This window comes from Thalassophryne amazonica, chromosome 5, assembly GCF_902500255.1.
Source record: "Thalassophryne amazonica chromosome 5, fThaAma1.1, whole genome shotgun sequence".
NCBI classification, from domain to species: domain Eukaryota; kingdom Metazoa; phylum Chordata; class Actinopteri; order Batrachoidiformes; family Batrachoididae; genus Thalassophryne; species Thalassophryne amazonica.
The window spans coordinates 85,742,644-85,758,570 of NC_047107.1; the positions used below are offsets into that span (position 1 = coordinate 85,742,644).

Consider the following 15,927-nt stretch of genomic DNA (forward strand, 5'->3'; position numbering starts at 1 on the left):
AAGTCAGACAAAAGGTCTGAAAATTCACAGAGAAACTCACAGTAACGACCAGGTGGACGATAGATAATAACAAATAAAACTGGTTTTTGGGACTTCCAATTTGGATGGACAAGACTAGAGTCAAGCTTTCAAATGAATTAAAGCTCTGTCTGGGTTTTTGATTAATTAATAAGCTGGAATGGAAGATTGCTGCTAATCCTCCGCCTCGGCCCGTGCTACGAGCATTCTGACAGTTAGTGTGACCACCAACACCATTTCTCTTCCTGTCCTCACCATGGTACAACAACTTGTACCCACCGCCGATGCTCCTGCTCTTACTTCCCTTCCACTTGGTCTCTTGCACACACAATATGTCTACCTTTCGCCTCTCCATCATATCAGCCAGCTCTCTCCCTTTACCAGTCATACTACCAACATTCAAAGTCCCCACTCTCATTTCCACCCTTCTAGTCTTCTTCTTCTCCCGCTGTTCGTGGCAACGTTTTCCTCCTCTTCTTCATCGTCTTCGTCCAGCAGTAGCCCAATTTCCACCGGCACCCTGTTGGGCAATAGCACCGGTGGCGGACATTGTTAACCCGGGCCGCGACCGATCCGGTATGGGAATTCGATTCTGAGTCTGCATAGTTGGGTTGGCTTGTTTTATGCCGGATGCCCTTCCTGACGCAACCCTCCTTATTTATCCGGGCTTGGGACCGGCACTCAGAATGTACTGGCTGCACACCCCATGTGGCTGAGTTAGAGCAGAGATCAATCACTAATGATTAAATGCAGAGTGGTGCATACAGAGCAAAAAGAGAAAGAAACACTCAGTGCATCATGGGAACCCCCCAGCAGTCTAAGTCTATAGCAGCATAACTAAGGGATGGTTCAGGGTCACCTGATCCAGCCCTAACTATAAGCTTTAGCAAAAAGGAACGTTTTAAGCCTAATCTTAAAAGTAGACAGGGTGTCTGATCTGAACTGGGAGTTGGTTCCAGAGGAGAGGAGCCTGAAAGCTGAAGGCTCTGCCTCCCATTCTACTCTTAAAAACCCTAGGAACTACAAGTAAGCCTGCAGTCTGAGAGCAAAGCACTCTATTGGGGTGATATGGTACTATGAGGTCCCTAAGATAAGATGGGACCTGATTATTCAAAACCTTATAAGTAAGAAGAAAAATTTTAAATTCTATTCTAGAATTAACAGGAAGCCAATGAAGAGAGGCCAATATGGGTGAAATATGCTCTCTCCTTCTAGTCCCCGTCAGTACTCTAGCTGCAGCATTTTGAATTAACTGAAGAACTTTTAGGACAACCTGATAATAATGAATTACAATAGTCCAGCCTAGAGGAAATAAATGCATGAATTAGTTTTTCAGCATCACTCTGAGACAAGACCTTTCTAATTTTAGAGATATTGCGTAAATGCAAAAAAGCAGTCCTACATATTTGCTTAATATGCGCATTGAAGGACATATCCTGATCAAAAATTACTCCAAGATTTCTCACAGTATTGCTAGAGGTCAGGGTAATGCCATCCAGAGTAAGGATCTGGTTAGACACCATGTTTCTAAGATTTGTGGGGTCAAGTACAATAACTTCAGTTTTATCTGAGTTTAAAAGCAGGAAATTAGAGGTCATCCATGTCTTTATGTCTGTAAGACAATCCTGCAGTTTAGCTAATTGGTGTGTGTCCTCTGGCTTCATGGATAGATAAAGCAGGGTATCATCTGCGTAACAATGAAAATTTAAGCAATGCTTTCTAATAATACTGCCTAAGGGAAACATGTATAAAGTGAATAAAACTGGTCCTAGCACAGAACCTTGTGGAACTCCATAATTAACCTTAGTCCATGAAGAAGATTCCCCATTTACATGAACAAATTGTAATCTATTAGATAAATATGATTCAAACCACTGCAGCGCAGTGCCTTTAATACCTATGGCATGCTCTAATCTCTGTAATAAAATTTTATGTTCAACAGTATCAAAAGCAGCACTGAGGTCTAACAGGACAAGCACAGAGATGAGTCCACTGTCTGAGGCCATAAGAAGATCATCTGTAACCTTCACTAATGCTGTTTCTGTACTATGATGAATTCTAAAACCTGACTGAAATGCTTCAAATAGACCATTCCTCTGCAGATGATCAGTTAGCTGTTTTACAACTACCCTTTCAAGAATTTTTGAGAGAAAAGGAAGGTTGGCGATTGGCCTATAATTAGCTAAGATAGCTGGGGTCAAGTGATGGCTTTTTAAGTAATGGTTTAATTACTGCCACCTTAAAAGCCTGTGGTACATAGCCAACTTATAAAGATAGATTGATCATATTTAAGATCGAAGCATTAATTAATGGTAGGGCTTCCTTGAGCAGCCTGGTAGGAATGGGGTCTAATAGACATGTTGATGGTTTGGAGGAAGTAACTAATGAAAATAACTCAGACAGAACAATCGGAGAGAAAGAGTCTAACCAAATACCAGCATTACTGAAAGCAGTCAAAGATAACGATATGTCTTTGGGATGGTTATGAGTAATTTTTTCTCTAATAGTTAAAATTTTATTAGCAAAGAAAGTCATGAAGTCATTACTAGTTAAAGTTAAAGGAATACTCGGCTCAATAGAGCTCTGACTCTTTGTCAGCCTGGCTACAGTGCTGAAAAGAAACCTGGGGTTGTTCTTATTTTCTTCAATTAGTGATGAGTAGTAAGATGTCCTAGCTTTACGGAGGGCTTTTTTATAGAGCAACAGACTCTTTTCCAGGCTAAGTGAAGATCTTCTAAATTAGTGAGACGCCATTTCCTCTCCAACTTACGGGTTATCTGCTTTAAGCTGTGAGTTTGTGAGTTATACCATGGAGTCAGGCACTTCTGATTTAAGGCTCTCTTTTTCAGAGGAGTTACAGCATCCAAAGTTGTCCTCAATGAGGATGTAAAACTATTAACGAGATAATCTACCTCACTCACAGAGTTTAGGTAGCTACTCTGCACTGTGTTGGTATATGGCATTGCAGAACATAAAGAAGGAATCATATCCTGACATATAACCGAAGGAAGGCTGAATGGACAAATGTACAGAGACATTTTGATAAAAATCTGATGCCATCTGCAAAGATGATGAAGATAAAATGAGGGTGAACATTTCAACAAGACAAGGATCCCAAACACACAGCCAAGAAATTGGTTTCAGAGAATGAAAATAAAGCTGGTAGAATGTCCCAGCCAATCACCTGACTTGAATTCAATAGAAAATGTATGGAAAGAACTAAAGATCAGAGTTCATAGAAGAGGTCCATGGAACCTTCTAGATTTGAAGAGTGTTTGTGTGGAAAAATATGGCAAAATCACACCTTTGCAATGCATGTGACTAGTTTGCCATCATTACCAACAAAGGCTTTTGTATAAAGTATTACGTAAATCAATTTCAGTAAACGTGTTCAATACTGTTTCCCGCTGTCATTCCATTTTCTTTGAATGTGTGGATTACTTGCGTTGTTACTGACACCTGGTTAAAAGTTCACATCAGTAGGACCTTTAGAAATATATTTACTGAGAAAAACGGTGACGTGTTCCATACTTATTTTACCCACTGTCGGTTTTCACTATCTACACTTAATGATTGTTTTATTTCAACTCCACTGTGGTGATGTACAGATGGAAAATTACAAACAAATACACCACTGTCCAAGTACTTATGGACCTGATTAAACAGTACTTAGCAAAAAGACATAAATTTTCATGTACTACCAGTGCAGTATTGTCGGAACCTAATAACTGGGCGTTGGTATGATAATAACTGCTTAACAGGTTGCTAAAATAGTGTATTTCTGCTTTTCAATTGCCTCACAACTTTAAAAGAACCCAGAAAAAAAAAATCACTCTGACCTCCAGATTTTGGCAAGTTTGAATTTAATTAGTTCCTGAAGGGAAAGCTGTCCTCTGCATTTGACCCATCCTCACTCTTTAGGAGGCCAACGTGCTCGTGCTGCACAATGTTGCACTGTGAGCTGTAAACACCTCATTCAAGACTCTTCATACATACAGCGGCACACAGTGGTAATTTTAACTTACTTTAATTTGGAGTCCCACTGAAAGAAAAGCACGCTATAGGAGATAAAACAGAATTTCGCCAGAGCTATTTTCCTGGACATTCCTGCTACCAGCAGGTGTCTCAGTACCAACCTGTGGACTCGTTGTCAGGATCTGGCCCTGATCAGGGCGTCGATTCTATTTTTACCTCTTTCTTTTCTTCACCGTCTGCCCCAGTTTTGATTTATTAGTTGTTTTATTTTCGTCATGTGTTTATTTTCCGTTCTATTTTGCTTTGCCACTTTGTTTCTTTGTTATTTTTTATACTTTAGCCATTGTTCAGTTCCGTTCTAGTTTTGTTCATCCGGTTTGTGTTTTCATTGTTGATTATTAGGTTATCACTTGTTTACTTTGTTCTCCTCATCTGTGATATTGTCTGCTATGCTTTTGGAATCGGGTTATGTTCTGTGTTTATGATATAGTCTTCATTCGTTTGTTTTGCCATCTGTTTATCTTTTATTGTGTACTTCTGTCATTAGCCAGTTCCAGTTTAGTTTTGTCTTAGTGTTTATTTTTCCTGTTATTCTCTGATCAGTTCTTATGTAGTTTATCTTTTGTGCTTATTATCTTTTGGTTCGCTTTTCTGTTCTCGTGTTCATGCCCTGTTCGTACCATTCATAGTAGTATTGTATTCTGCCCTCAGTTTCTATTTTAGCTCTGTTCTCAGTTTTTCCTTATTTCCATTCATTTTCACTCCACGCCCCTGCACCTGCCCTTGTGTCTTCGTCCCTCACTCATATCTGATTGTGTTGTCACTTCATGCCTCTTCACCAGCTCTTGCGTCCTCGTCTCTCACTCTGATTCTTTCTGATTTGTGTTTCTCTTCACTCAGACTCTTGGCACCTGTTCACGTGCCTTTGTCTTTTCATCACTCCACGTTGTGTTGTCTCCACCTCACCATCTTGCACAGTGCACAATCTTTGTCCTCCAACCACACCCCCTTCCTGGATCATTCACCTCACGTGCACCTTGTTAACTCCTGTCTATTTAAACTTCTCCCAGCCACCACACTTCTGCCAGTTTGTTGTCTTTTGTACACATTCCAGCTCTCGTCTTCAGTATTGTTTTTGCCTAGCCATGTTACCGAATCCTGCTGTTTTCCTCGACCGCGCCTTTTGCCTCTACCTGGATATCTGTTTGCTCGTGCCTCTGAACCCTGCTCGACCATGACTGCGTTTCTGCCTAACCCTGATTGTACCTCTGCTCTGCTGTTTGATCACCTGTGTACCGTACCTGAGCCTGGATTAAAGACCACAATTTCTTTTACACCAAAGCCTAGTCTGGGAGTCATGACACAAGTGCTGCCAAATAAAAATACTTATTATATGTCTGCGACACTACACACACTCTGGCTGATTACCGGTCGGATCTTTTCTCTTTCTTTAGGATGAAGAGGATAAAGTTGGGAGGAAGAGCTGGACTAATTTCTGACGTGCTTTTTTTTGCGGAAGTCTTTTTTTTTAAGTACACGAAGTCAGTACACAGCATCATAGACTACATCATCAGAATTATTTCTGAACTATCTAACTGTTTTTCCAAGTTGACCGGGAACAATTTTGGGCTCCTATTTAAGGTTCGTGTTGTACTGTTGATGTCAAAGCATCGGTGATGCACACCAAAATGTAAGTCCCTTTTCTGTTGTTTATAAATTAATGAAATATAAGATTTTTGGAAAGGGAAAGGGAAGTCTGGGCTCCCCTGCTAGAGCTGTTGCCCCCGCGACTCAAATCTGGATAAGTGGTTGAAGATGAGCTGAGATGAGAAAATATCAAATGACAAGGATCTATTTTAGCCATTATATAAAACAAATAATGAATGATTTTACATTGTTTCAATGGGACAAATATTTAATTTGGTGAAAATGGACTGCTCCATTCAACGAGGTGAATGGAACAGTCCATCTTTCACCTCATGAAATATTCATATCACTGAACTCATAAACATTTATTATTTGTATACTGTCATTCAGGAGTTGGTTAGAGCGTGTTGTCCACAAAGGTTTATCAAATTTGATCCTCATTCTCAACTACCACAGTAGTGAAATGTCCTTGAACAAGACAAACCAACCACCCTGCCACCACCTCCACAACCCAAAACAAAAGTTCACAAATATGCAAATAAACAAACAAATAAATAAATAAATAAATTTAACAATTCTGAAGGAACTGAAGTAAATGCAGTTATTCAACTCCTGCTTGGCCCCTTGATGCACCCAATTAATTAACTGGATAATGTGAAACAGCTATGAATTTAAAATTCGGAAAGCAAATCCTGAGGGATGAGACACAAATGAAAAGGAAATAGAATGACTGAAGGTTGTGTAAGCTGGATCAATATCTTCAGCTCCCCCCCCCCAACTTGAAGACTTTACTACGGGAAGACTTTACTAAACAAGAGTGCTCTGAGAGTACAATATCCCCCACTGGCAAATGCTGATTTGGTATAAGTGGTTGTTACATTCTGATAACATTTCAAGGTATGTGACAGTTGATTTCAGAATGCAGACACAAATTCACCAGACTGGCAGTGTCTAGATTTATTAATCAAAGGCCATAACTCTGACAAAATTTGTCAATCCTTTACAATATTACAATATGCACATTACCAACCTCTAACAAGGAATTGCTCCAAGTTTCCAAAAATTCCTGCTACATATGTGAGAGGAGTTGATTTCAGAATGCAGGTAAGTGGTAAATGATAAATGGACTGCATTGATATAGCGCTTTTCCATCATGCTCAAAGCGCTTTACACATCAATTTCTCACATTCACCCCGATGTCAGGCTGCTGCCATGCAAGGCGCCCACTACACACCGGGAGCAACTAGGGGATTAAGGACCTTGCCCAAGGGCCCTTAGTGATTTTCTGGTCAGGCTGGGATTTGAACTGAGGATCCTCTGGTCTCAAGCCCAACGCTTAACCACTAGACCATCACCTCCCCCAGGTAGCCACTCATGAAACTAACGGAGTCTAGATTTGTTAATCGAGGGCCATAACTCTGGTAAAATGGGCCTAACTCAAACAATATGATATGTGTATTACCAATCTATAACAAGTAAATGCACCAAGTTTCGTTGGAGGAGATTGATGACAGCAGATCTCCACAACCTGAAGACCACACAGAGGAGGCTCCAGACAACAAAGTGAGTTTTTTAAAGACTAATATTCTGCAAAATAAAACTACAGCGAGTTATTGAAATTTCCTCTAGAGCTTGTTGAAAAAATAACGTTCAAAGTCATTGCATATTTATTTATTTATTTGGAGTGCTTTATTTTTTAGAAATGGTAATATTACAAAGTTCCAGCAGAATATGACAGTTAATGTCCACTGTCAACACTGTTTTGAGCTTTGTGAAGTCGAAAGCCGTGTGGATGAGTTACAACATATTTGAATACAGAAGCAGGATGATTCTTTGGTATAATACATGACTGAGAGAGAAAGAGAAAAACATAAACATTTTTTCTTTGCTAACTCAGCTCCACATTCACATGAACAAAGTTAGTCTAGGACCTAGCTGAGACAAGCATGTAACAGCCCGAAAACTACCACCCATCCCAAGTGTTACTTCAAATACAGCTGGATTTTCTAAACTGCAGCAGCTATAGGTTTTCCAAGGTACTCAATACTCAATACTCAATTCCCAAAATTCCTCCTAAAAGTGTGAATGGAGTTGCTTTGAGAATGTAGGCACCCACTCATGAAACTGATGGAGTCTAGATTTGTTAATCAAAGACCATAACTCTGGTAAAATGGGCCCAACATGAAGAATATGATAATGTGTATTACTAACGTATAACAAGGATTTATACCAAGTTTCACAATATTCCTATTGGGTTCAAATCCCCGACTGACTGGAAAATTACTAAGGGCCCTTGGGCAAGGCCTTTAATCCCCTATTGCTCCCGGTGTGTAGTGAGCGCCTTGTATGGCATCGGGGTGAATGTGAGGAATAAAAAGGGCGTAAAGCGCTTTTGAGCGTCTGATGCAGATGGAAAAGCGCTATATAAATGCAGTCCATTTACCATTTATTCCTCCTAAAAGTGTGAGCGAAGTTGATTTCAGAGCACTTAAACCCTTTTGGGGATGGATGGACAGACAGACAGAGAGACAGACAGACATATGGATGGATGGAAGGACAAACAGACAGACAGAAATCACCACGACATAATCCCCCTTTGGGCCTTCAGTCAGCAGGGGATAACTTAACTAGTGAAAATCAGGTTATTAAACATTCTGTTTGCAGTATACTGCAAATGTAAAAAGTAACTAAAAAGTAACTTTTCAAAGCATCTCCTTGTGCAAAGTGCGCAGTATAGTTGAACGATGCACAGAGACATTATCTGCAGCAAGATCATGTTGTAGGTCTTTGGAGCAGGTCTGTGGGTTGACTATCATTGTTTTCACCATCCTTTGCTTCAGCTTATCTGAGATTTTTCTTGGCCTGGCACTTCAGGCCTTAACTAGTACTGTGCCTGCGGTCTTCCATTTCCTCACTATGTTCTTCACAGTGGAAACTGACAGCTGAAATTTCTGAGATAGCTTTTTGTATCCTTCCCCTACACCATGATGTTGAACAATCTTTGTTTTCAGGTCATTTGTTTTATAGGTTCCCATGTTTCCACTCATTAGAAGAGATGCAAAGAGGGGAAACATTTGCAAATGACCACCTTAAATAGCCTTTCTCATGATTGGATTCACCTGTGTAAGGAGATCAAGGGTCAATGAGCTTACCAAACCAATTTTGTGTTTCAATAATTAGTGCTACATGTTAGGCCTGAGCGATATATTGATTTTATCAATTAATTCAAGGTTTTTGTTGCAGACAATTTAAAAAAAATAAAAAATATGAGTTTTTTTTTTCTCCTCTTGCTGTGGCACACCGTTTTGTCCCCAGGACAAAAATTGAAAAAAATCGAAAGTCAAATTTTTTCTGAAAAAATCAGAGATTTTATTTTTAGGCCAAATTGCCCAGGCCTACTATATGTATTCAAATCAATAAAATGACAAGGGTGCCCAAATTTATGCACCTGCTCAATTTTGTTAAATAAATAATTATTGCACACTTTATGTAAATACTAGAAACTTCATTTCACTTCTCAAATATCAGTGTGTTCGTCTGCTATATGATATATTTAACTGAAATTTCTGATCCAGACAACCAACGATTTATAAAGGAAAATCATGAAAATTATCAGGGGTAATTTTCTATCCTACGTTGTCTTTTGACCTCCACATTAGATATACTATGAGGACTGCTTTCTTCCATTTGCGAAATATAGAGAAAATTCGTCCCATCCAGTCTATGGCTGATGCTGAGACTTTGATTCATGCATTTGTCTCTTCTAGATTGGATTATTGTAATGCTCTATTTTCTGGTTTATTGAAGTCCAATATTAGGGGTCTTCAACTGGTTCAAAATGCTGCTGCCAGACTTTTGACACAAAGCGGAAAGTTTGACCACATTATGCCCATTTTGGTATCCCTACACTAGCTGCGGTTACATGGACCAAAAGTAATCTGATTGAACAATCAGATTGAACAATCAGATCAAAATCACGCCATGTAAACAGCTCCATCTGATTAGAATAGCCCAATCTGATCGAAATTACGATCGGGTTAGAGGAGATGCCACGACAGTGGACTCGGGGATGATGGTTTCAGGGGGGTCTGACTGCTCGGTCTTGACCTCCTCTTCATGCACCCGGGACAGGGCGTCAGATCGTTGGTTTTTTGTCCCGGGGCGGTAGGTGATCTGGAAGTCAAAACGCCCAAAGAACAGCGACCAGCGGGCTTGCCTGGGGTTCAGACGCCTGGCGGTCCGAATGTACTCCAGGTTCCGATGGTCCGTGAAAACCGTAAATGGTACCGATGCTCCCTCCAACAGGTGTCTCCACTCCTCAAGAGCCTCCTTCACCGCAAGAAGTTCCCTATTGCCGACGTCATAGTTCCGTTCAGCTGGGGTCAACCTGCGGGAAAAGTAGGCACATGGATGGAGAACCTTGTCGGACCTCCCGCTCTGGGATAGCATGACTCCTATCCCTGAGTCAGAGGCGTCCACTTCAACTACGAACTGGCGATTGGGATCGGGCTGCACCAGAAACTGATGAGAACCGGCAGTCGAGAACAGGCGTTTCAACTCCCTAAACGCGGCTTCGCACCGATCCGACCAGGTGAAGGGGACTTTTGGAGAGGTCAGGGCTGTCAGGGGGCTAACTACCTGACTGTAGCCCCTGATGAACCTCCGGTAGAAATTTGCAAAACCGAGGAACTGTTGTAGTTTCCTACGGTTTGTTGGTTGGGGCCAATCTCTCACCGCCGCAACCTTGGCCGGATCAGGGGCGACGGAGTTGGAGGAGATTATGAACCCCAGGAAGGACAAAGAAGTGCAGTGGAACTCGCACTTCTCGCCCTTCACAAACAGCCGGTTCTCCAACAACCGCTGTAGGACCTGACGTACATGCTTGACATGGGTCTCAGGATCCGGAGAAAAGATGAGTATATCGTCTAGATATACGAAGACAAACCGATTCAGGAAGTCTCGCAAGACGTCATTAACCAACGCTTGGAACGTTGTGGGCGCATTGGTGAGGCCGAACGGCATGACCAGGTACTCAAAGTGACCTAACGGGGTGTTAAATGCCGTCTTCCACTCGTCTCCCTCCCGGATCCGAACCAGGTGATAAGCATTCCTAAGATCCAATTTCGTGAAAATTTGGGCTCCATGCAGGGGCGTGAACACTGAATCCAACAGAGGTAACGGGTATCGGTTGCGAACCGTGATCTCGTTCAGCCCTCTGTAATCAATGCATGGACGGAGTGCGCCGTCCTTCTTGCCCACAAAAAAGAAACCAGCACCCATGGGGGAGGTGGAGTTCCGGATCAACCCGGCAGCTAACGAGTCCCGGATGTAGGTCTCCATTGATTCGCGTTCCGGACGTGAGAGGTTGTACAGCCTGCTGGACGGGTACTCAGCGCCCGGTATCAAATCAATGGCACAATCGTACGGACGGTGCGGGGCAGCGTGAGTGCCAGATCCTTGCTGAAGACGTCAGCAAGGTCATGGTACTCGGCCGGCACCGCCACCAGATTGGGGGGGACTAAAACCTCTTCCTTAGCTGTCACACCGGGTGGAACCGAGGATCCTAAACACTCCCGGTGGCAGGTTTCATTCCACTGAACCACAACCCCAGACGGCGAATAAATCCGGGGATTGTGTTTTAACACCCATGGAAAACCCAAAATCACTCGGGAGGTAGAAGGTGTTACATAAAACACAATCTCCTCCCTGTGATTCCCAGACACCACCAATGTCACTGGCTGTGTCTGGTGTGTGATTAGTGGAAGAAGGGTGCCATCTAGTGCCCGCACCGACAATGGTGACGGTAAGGCCACTAGAGGGAGCCCAACCTCCTTTGCCCATCTGCTATCCAGCAGATTCCCCTCTGACCCCGTGTCCACCAGTGCTGGGGCGTGAAGGGTTAGATCCCCACTCAGGATCATGACTGGGATACGTGCAGATTATCGGGGTCTCCCCGCGTGGGTGTTGTGACCCACCCTTAGCCCAGTCTCTAAGGACGAGTGCTGCTGTTTTGACCGTTTGGGGCATTCTTTCTGTGTGTGCTCGGTTGAGCTGCAGAGAAAACACTCCACGGATCAGCCTCCTTTGTCTCTGATCTGATCGTTTTTTGGCCCTGCTCGTTTCCATAGCAACGTCAGCAGGGGGAGCTGTCGTCACATGGAGAGCCCTGGCTGTGGAGCGTGGGGAAGTCGGCTCCCTTTCGGACCCGGGAGGAAGAGGGACGGCTTGTGCCTGACCACGCTCTTCGTCTCGCTCCCGTCGGTGTTCTGTTAATCGGTTGTCTAACCGTATAACCAGGTCGATAAGCCCGTCTAAATCCCGCGGCTTGTCCTTCGCCACCAGGTGCTCCTTAAGGACCAGAGACAGTCCGTTTACAAAGGCAGCGCAGAGCGCAACAGCATTCCAGCCGGCTCGCGCTGCCACGATGCGGAAGTCGACTGCATACTTCGCTGCGCTTCAACACCCCTGTCGTATCGACAGCAGCACGCTTGAAGCGGTCTCGCCTCTATGAGGGTGGTCGAACACCTGTCGGAACTCCCTCACAAACTCAGTGTAAATCGTTAGGAGCCGTGAATTCTGCTCTCAGAGCGCCGTAGCCCCGGTGCGTGCCTCTCCTCGAAGCAAATTTATAACGTAAGCCACCCGGCTAGCGTCTGACGCGTACATGACGGGACGCTGTGTAAAGACGAGCGAGCACTGCATTAAGAAGTCCGCGCACGTCTCCACACAGCCTCCGTACGGCTCCGGAGGGCTTATGTATGCTTCAGGGGAAGGTGGGGGGGTTCGTTGAACAACCAGTGGAATGTCTGTCTCTGGCATACGGTCAGCAGGAGGAGGTGCTGCAGCAGCGCCCTGAGCATGCGCTTCCACCTGGGCGGTGAGAGCCTCCATCCTTCGATTGAGAATAATGCTCTGCTCTGTAACTAAGTCCAACCGAGCAGTAAAAGCGGTTAAGATGTGCTGCAGCTCACCCAACACGCCTCCTGCTGGCGCCTGTGCACCTCGCTCTTCCATTGGCTGTTCAAGCGATGGTTGACGCCCCTCGGGATCCATGACGCTGGCTGAGAAATCCTGTTGTGAAAGTGTCGTGACACGGACCCACATGAATAGATTTCTCCTCTGGGATCAGATGTGTAGAATTTATGAAGCCTTTCAGCAACCAGTCAAGTGGATCTGCAGGGTCACCAATGATTTGTAGTCGTACATCTTCTTCCTCAGTGTTTTTCACACACTAAAACAGAAAATGGTTATGTATTTTAAAATTCTGATGCTTAATGAGTAATTTTATCTGATTAAATCTAAACTGATTTACTGTCATATTTCAAAATAGTTCATTGTTTAAAATAAGTTTTGCGAGATTTCATAGTGGGCTCTACCTAAAAGCCAGAAAAAAGACTGTCGGTCAATGAAAACGACAAACGTTCAGAAATAACCTACCTGCATGTGTCTGTGTGTCCCGTCAGTTAGTCCCATTATTTGAGGAATATGATGCGTTTCCTCAAAGCTCCGTCTGATCTCCAAGGCTTCATTTTCATTTGGCTCGTAAATCAGCTGTTTAATCCGTCGGTGTTTTCATTACAGCTTTACTAACCGTGCTACATCACGTAAAAACACATTCCGCCGTGCTCGGTTCTTTTTGAACAAGTCCTGAAGAAGAAGCATGTTCCTCTGATGCTGCAGTTTCAAAAGAAACGCACAAAGAACAACAGTAATCTTGATTACGCCGGCTAACAAATCCATTGTTTACAGGTGCGGCTTCCGGGTACAACTCATTTGCATATGTCACAAGCGGCAGACGTCACAAAGCATTATAGGATTGCTCTACTGACTGAATCGGATCGTAATCATGGTGCATGTAAACACGCACAGCAAGCGGATCACTTTAGGGCACGTTCATGTAAACAGGACAATCTGATCCACCAATCGGATAGAATTCAATCAGATCAGAAATAAAGTGTCCATGTAAACGTAGCTACTGGCTTCCAGTTGCTTCAAGATTGGATTTTAAAGTACTGTTATTAGTTTATAAAATTGTTCATGGACTCCCTATCTGGCTGACCTGGTAAGGCCCTATGTACCAGCTCAGGCCCTGCGTTCTCAGGGTGCAGGACTTCTGTGTGTTCCCAGGGTGAATTAAAAGGTCTGCCGGTCACACTTTCTCCTACCGTGCCCCAGCTCTGTGGAATGATCTCCCAGCACACATACGACAGTTGGATACTGTGGAGACTTTTAAATCATGTTTAAAGACTGTTTTATCATTAGTGTTATGATGTGTTTTTATTCTTGTATTCTTTTATGGTTTTGTCTTTTTATTGTATTTTAAAATTTTTAATTCAGTTTTTTTTGTTTTTATTATGCTGTGTGAAGCGCCTTGAGGTGACCTCATCACGAATTGGCGCTATATAAATTAATAAATTTGAAATTTTAATTTTGGGTGCCCAAACATTTGCATACAACTGTAGCGGCGAGTCGTACTGTATGTCGTGTAAAATTCTGATTTAGAAAAAAACTGGACTAATTTTAATGTTGTTGTGTCTTTGCTGGACAGCATTAATGAGGATGTCTGACATCAAAGACAAACCTGCTTAGTGTTCAGCTGCAGCACGAGCGGCAAAGCTCTCAATTCTGACCCATTACAACAAACATGCTGTAACCTTTGAACAAGAAAAAGAAATAACTTTTCATACTTTCTGTGATCTTTCACAAAATGTGTCTTACTTCTGCACCATGCTCACAAATGTGGCTACGAAGCCACTGCACCACAGCTGGTGCAAAACTCTGTGTCACGAGCTCAAGTCTGCATTGACATGTGGCTGCACGATCCACACACTGATTCATCCCCCCGTCAAACAGCGCTTCTCGAGGCACATGTCCAAGGAACCAAAATATGCATCCCCTCTCAGACAGTGTACCAAGACCAGTGCTCTCTAATCAGCAGACCTGAAGCGCACGCAATTGCAGTCCCTGCTCCCAAGGACTCCAGCTGCACGCGTCAACCGAATCATCTGTCGAGTTAAAAACTGAGAGAGACGTGCACAGTGAGACACGCAGGCAGAAAATCCTTGTAAGTAAGTCCACTCACCTTGAAGACAGGCATGTCTCCTTGCATCAGCACAAGGTGCATAGTAAGGACTGCCACAGACCAGAATGACAGCAGTGGGGACAAACGCAGGATGATGATTTAACAAAGAAAAAAAGGAAGATGGGTCGGGACTAAAAATGGGAGCGAGTGTGTGACTGATCTGAAATGAAATGATGACAGAAGGACTAAAGAGTGAGAGAGAGGACGGACAGAAGGAATCAGCAGGTTGTGGTGATGTTGCAAGAGGGAGGCGAGTGATAAAGTGCAAGAGAGAGAGAGAGAGAGAGAGAGAGAGAGAGCCCAAAACCAGTCTAGACTGCCTCTTAAAGACCAGTACCCACATTCATAACATCGTGCCAGCCAATGACAAACATCAGCGAGGACGAGCGGCACACCCGAATGGCTGTCTGTGAGAACATTCAGCTAATGCCTGCAGACTGGAGTAACCAATGAGAGGAGGACAGGAGGCGTCCCTATATGTGTGTGGATGTTTCACAGCCGAGCGCACAGGTAGACAGATGAAGGGCATTCCGAGCGCCACAGCCGTTTCTTCCTCACCGTGGCCTCAGCTGTCAAACTGCGCGGGTGTAACGTTGGAGCAATGTGAGCACCAACATAGTGACACATGCATGCGAGTGGCATTCGGATGAAATGAGCTTGGCTGTCCACAGTGATCCGCAACACTATAAACACGCATGCTGAATCATTTATTCATCGCCCTCAGATGAGTCAGTGTGGACCCCGTGAGGTCACAACAATTCCACGGAGAGACGTAGCACTGAGCAACCTGTCACTCTGTCAGAGAAACCCCAGCTTTACTGAACCAAAGGTTGTTGTTAACCGTGAGAGTGCGCAGCCATCGTGGCACGTTTGTCTTACTGAAAACACAAATAAAAAGCAGAGGTGGGCCTGCAATGATGAATTCATTATTAATCAATTATTAATTGGGTTGTGGACAAAACAAGACACTTGACGACATTGTCATGGAAGAAGAGAAACACTGATCGATACTTTTCACCATTTTCTAACATTTTATGGACCAAACAACTGACAGATGCATCCAGAAAGAAATCAATAGATTAAGTGATAATGAAAATCATTCTTAGTTGCAGCCAGTAGGTCAGGATTTTATTTTTTGTCTTTTTGTCTCTCAACAAGTGGCAAAGCTGGGTGAAAGATTTTCTTATATATTTCACATATTTTCC

At 43.4% G+C, this 15,927-nt stretch overlaps 1 protein-coding gene across 3 annotated transcripts in view; it reads right to left on the minus strand.

The window, feature by feature from the left end:
* slc20a2 (solute carrier family 20 member 2) overlaps nt 1–15,927 on the minus strand; it is a 156,115-nt gene that overhangs the window by 74,206 nt on the left and 65,982 nt on the right. The window contains exon 1 of one of the 3 annotated variants that reach the window (XM_034170768.1): nt 14,723–15,032. The exons of the other annotated variants lie outside the window; for them this stretch is intronic. The gene's annotated coding sequence lies outside the window, so the exon portion shown is untranslated. Of the gene's footprint in view, nt 1–14,722; nt 15,033–15,927 lie in introns of those variants that run through there. 3 annotated transcript variants of the gene reach the window in all.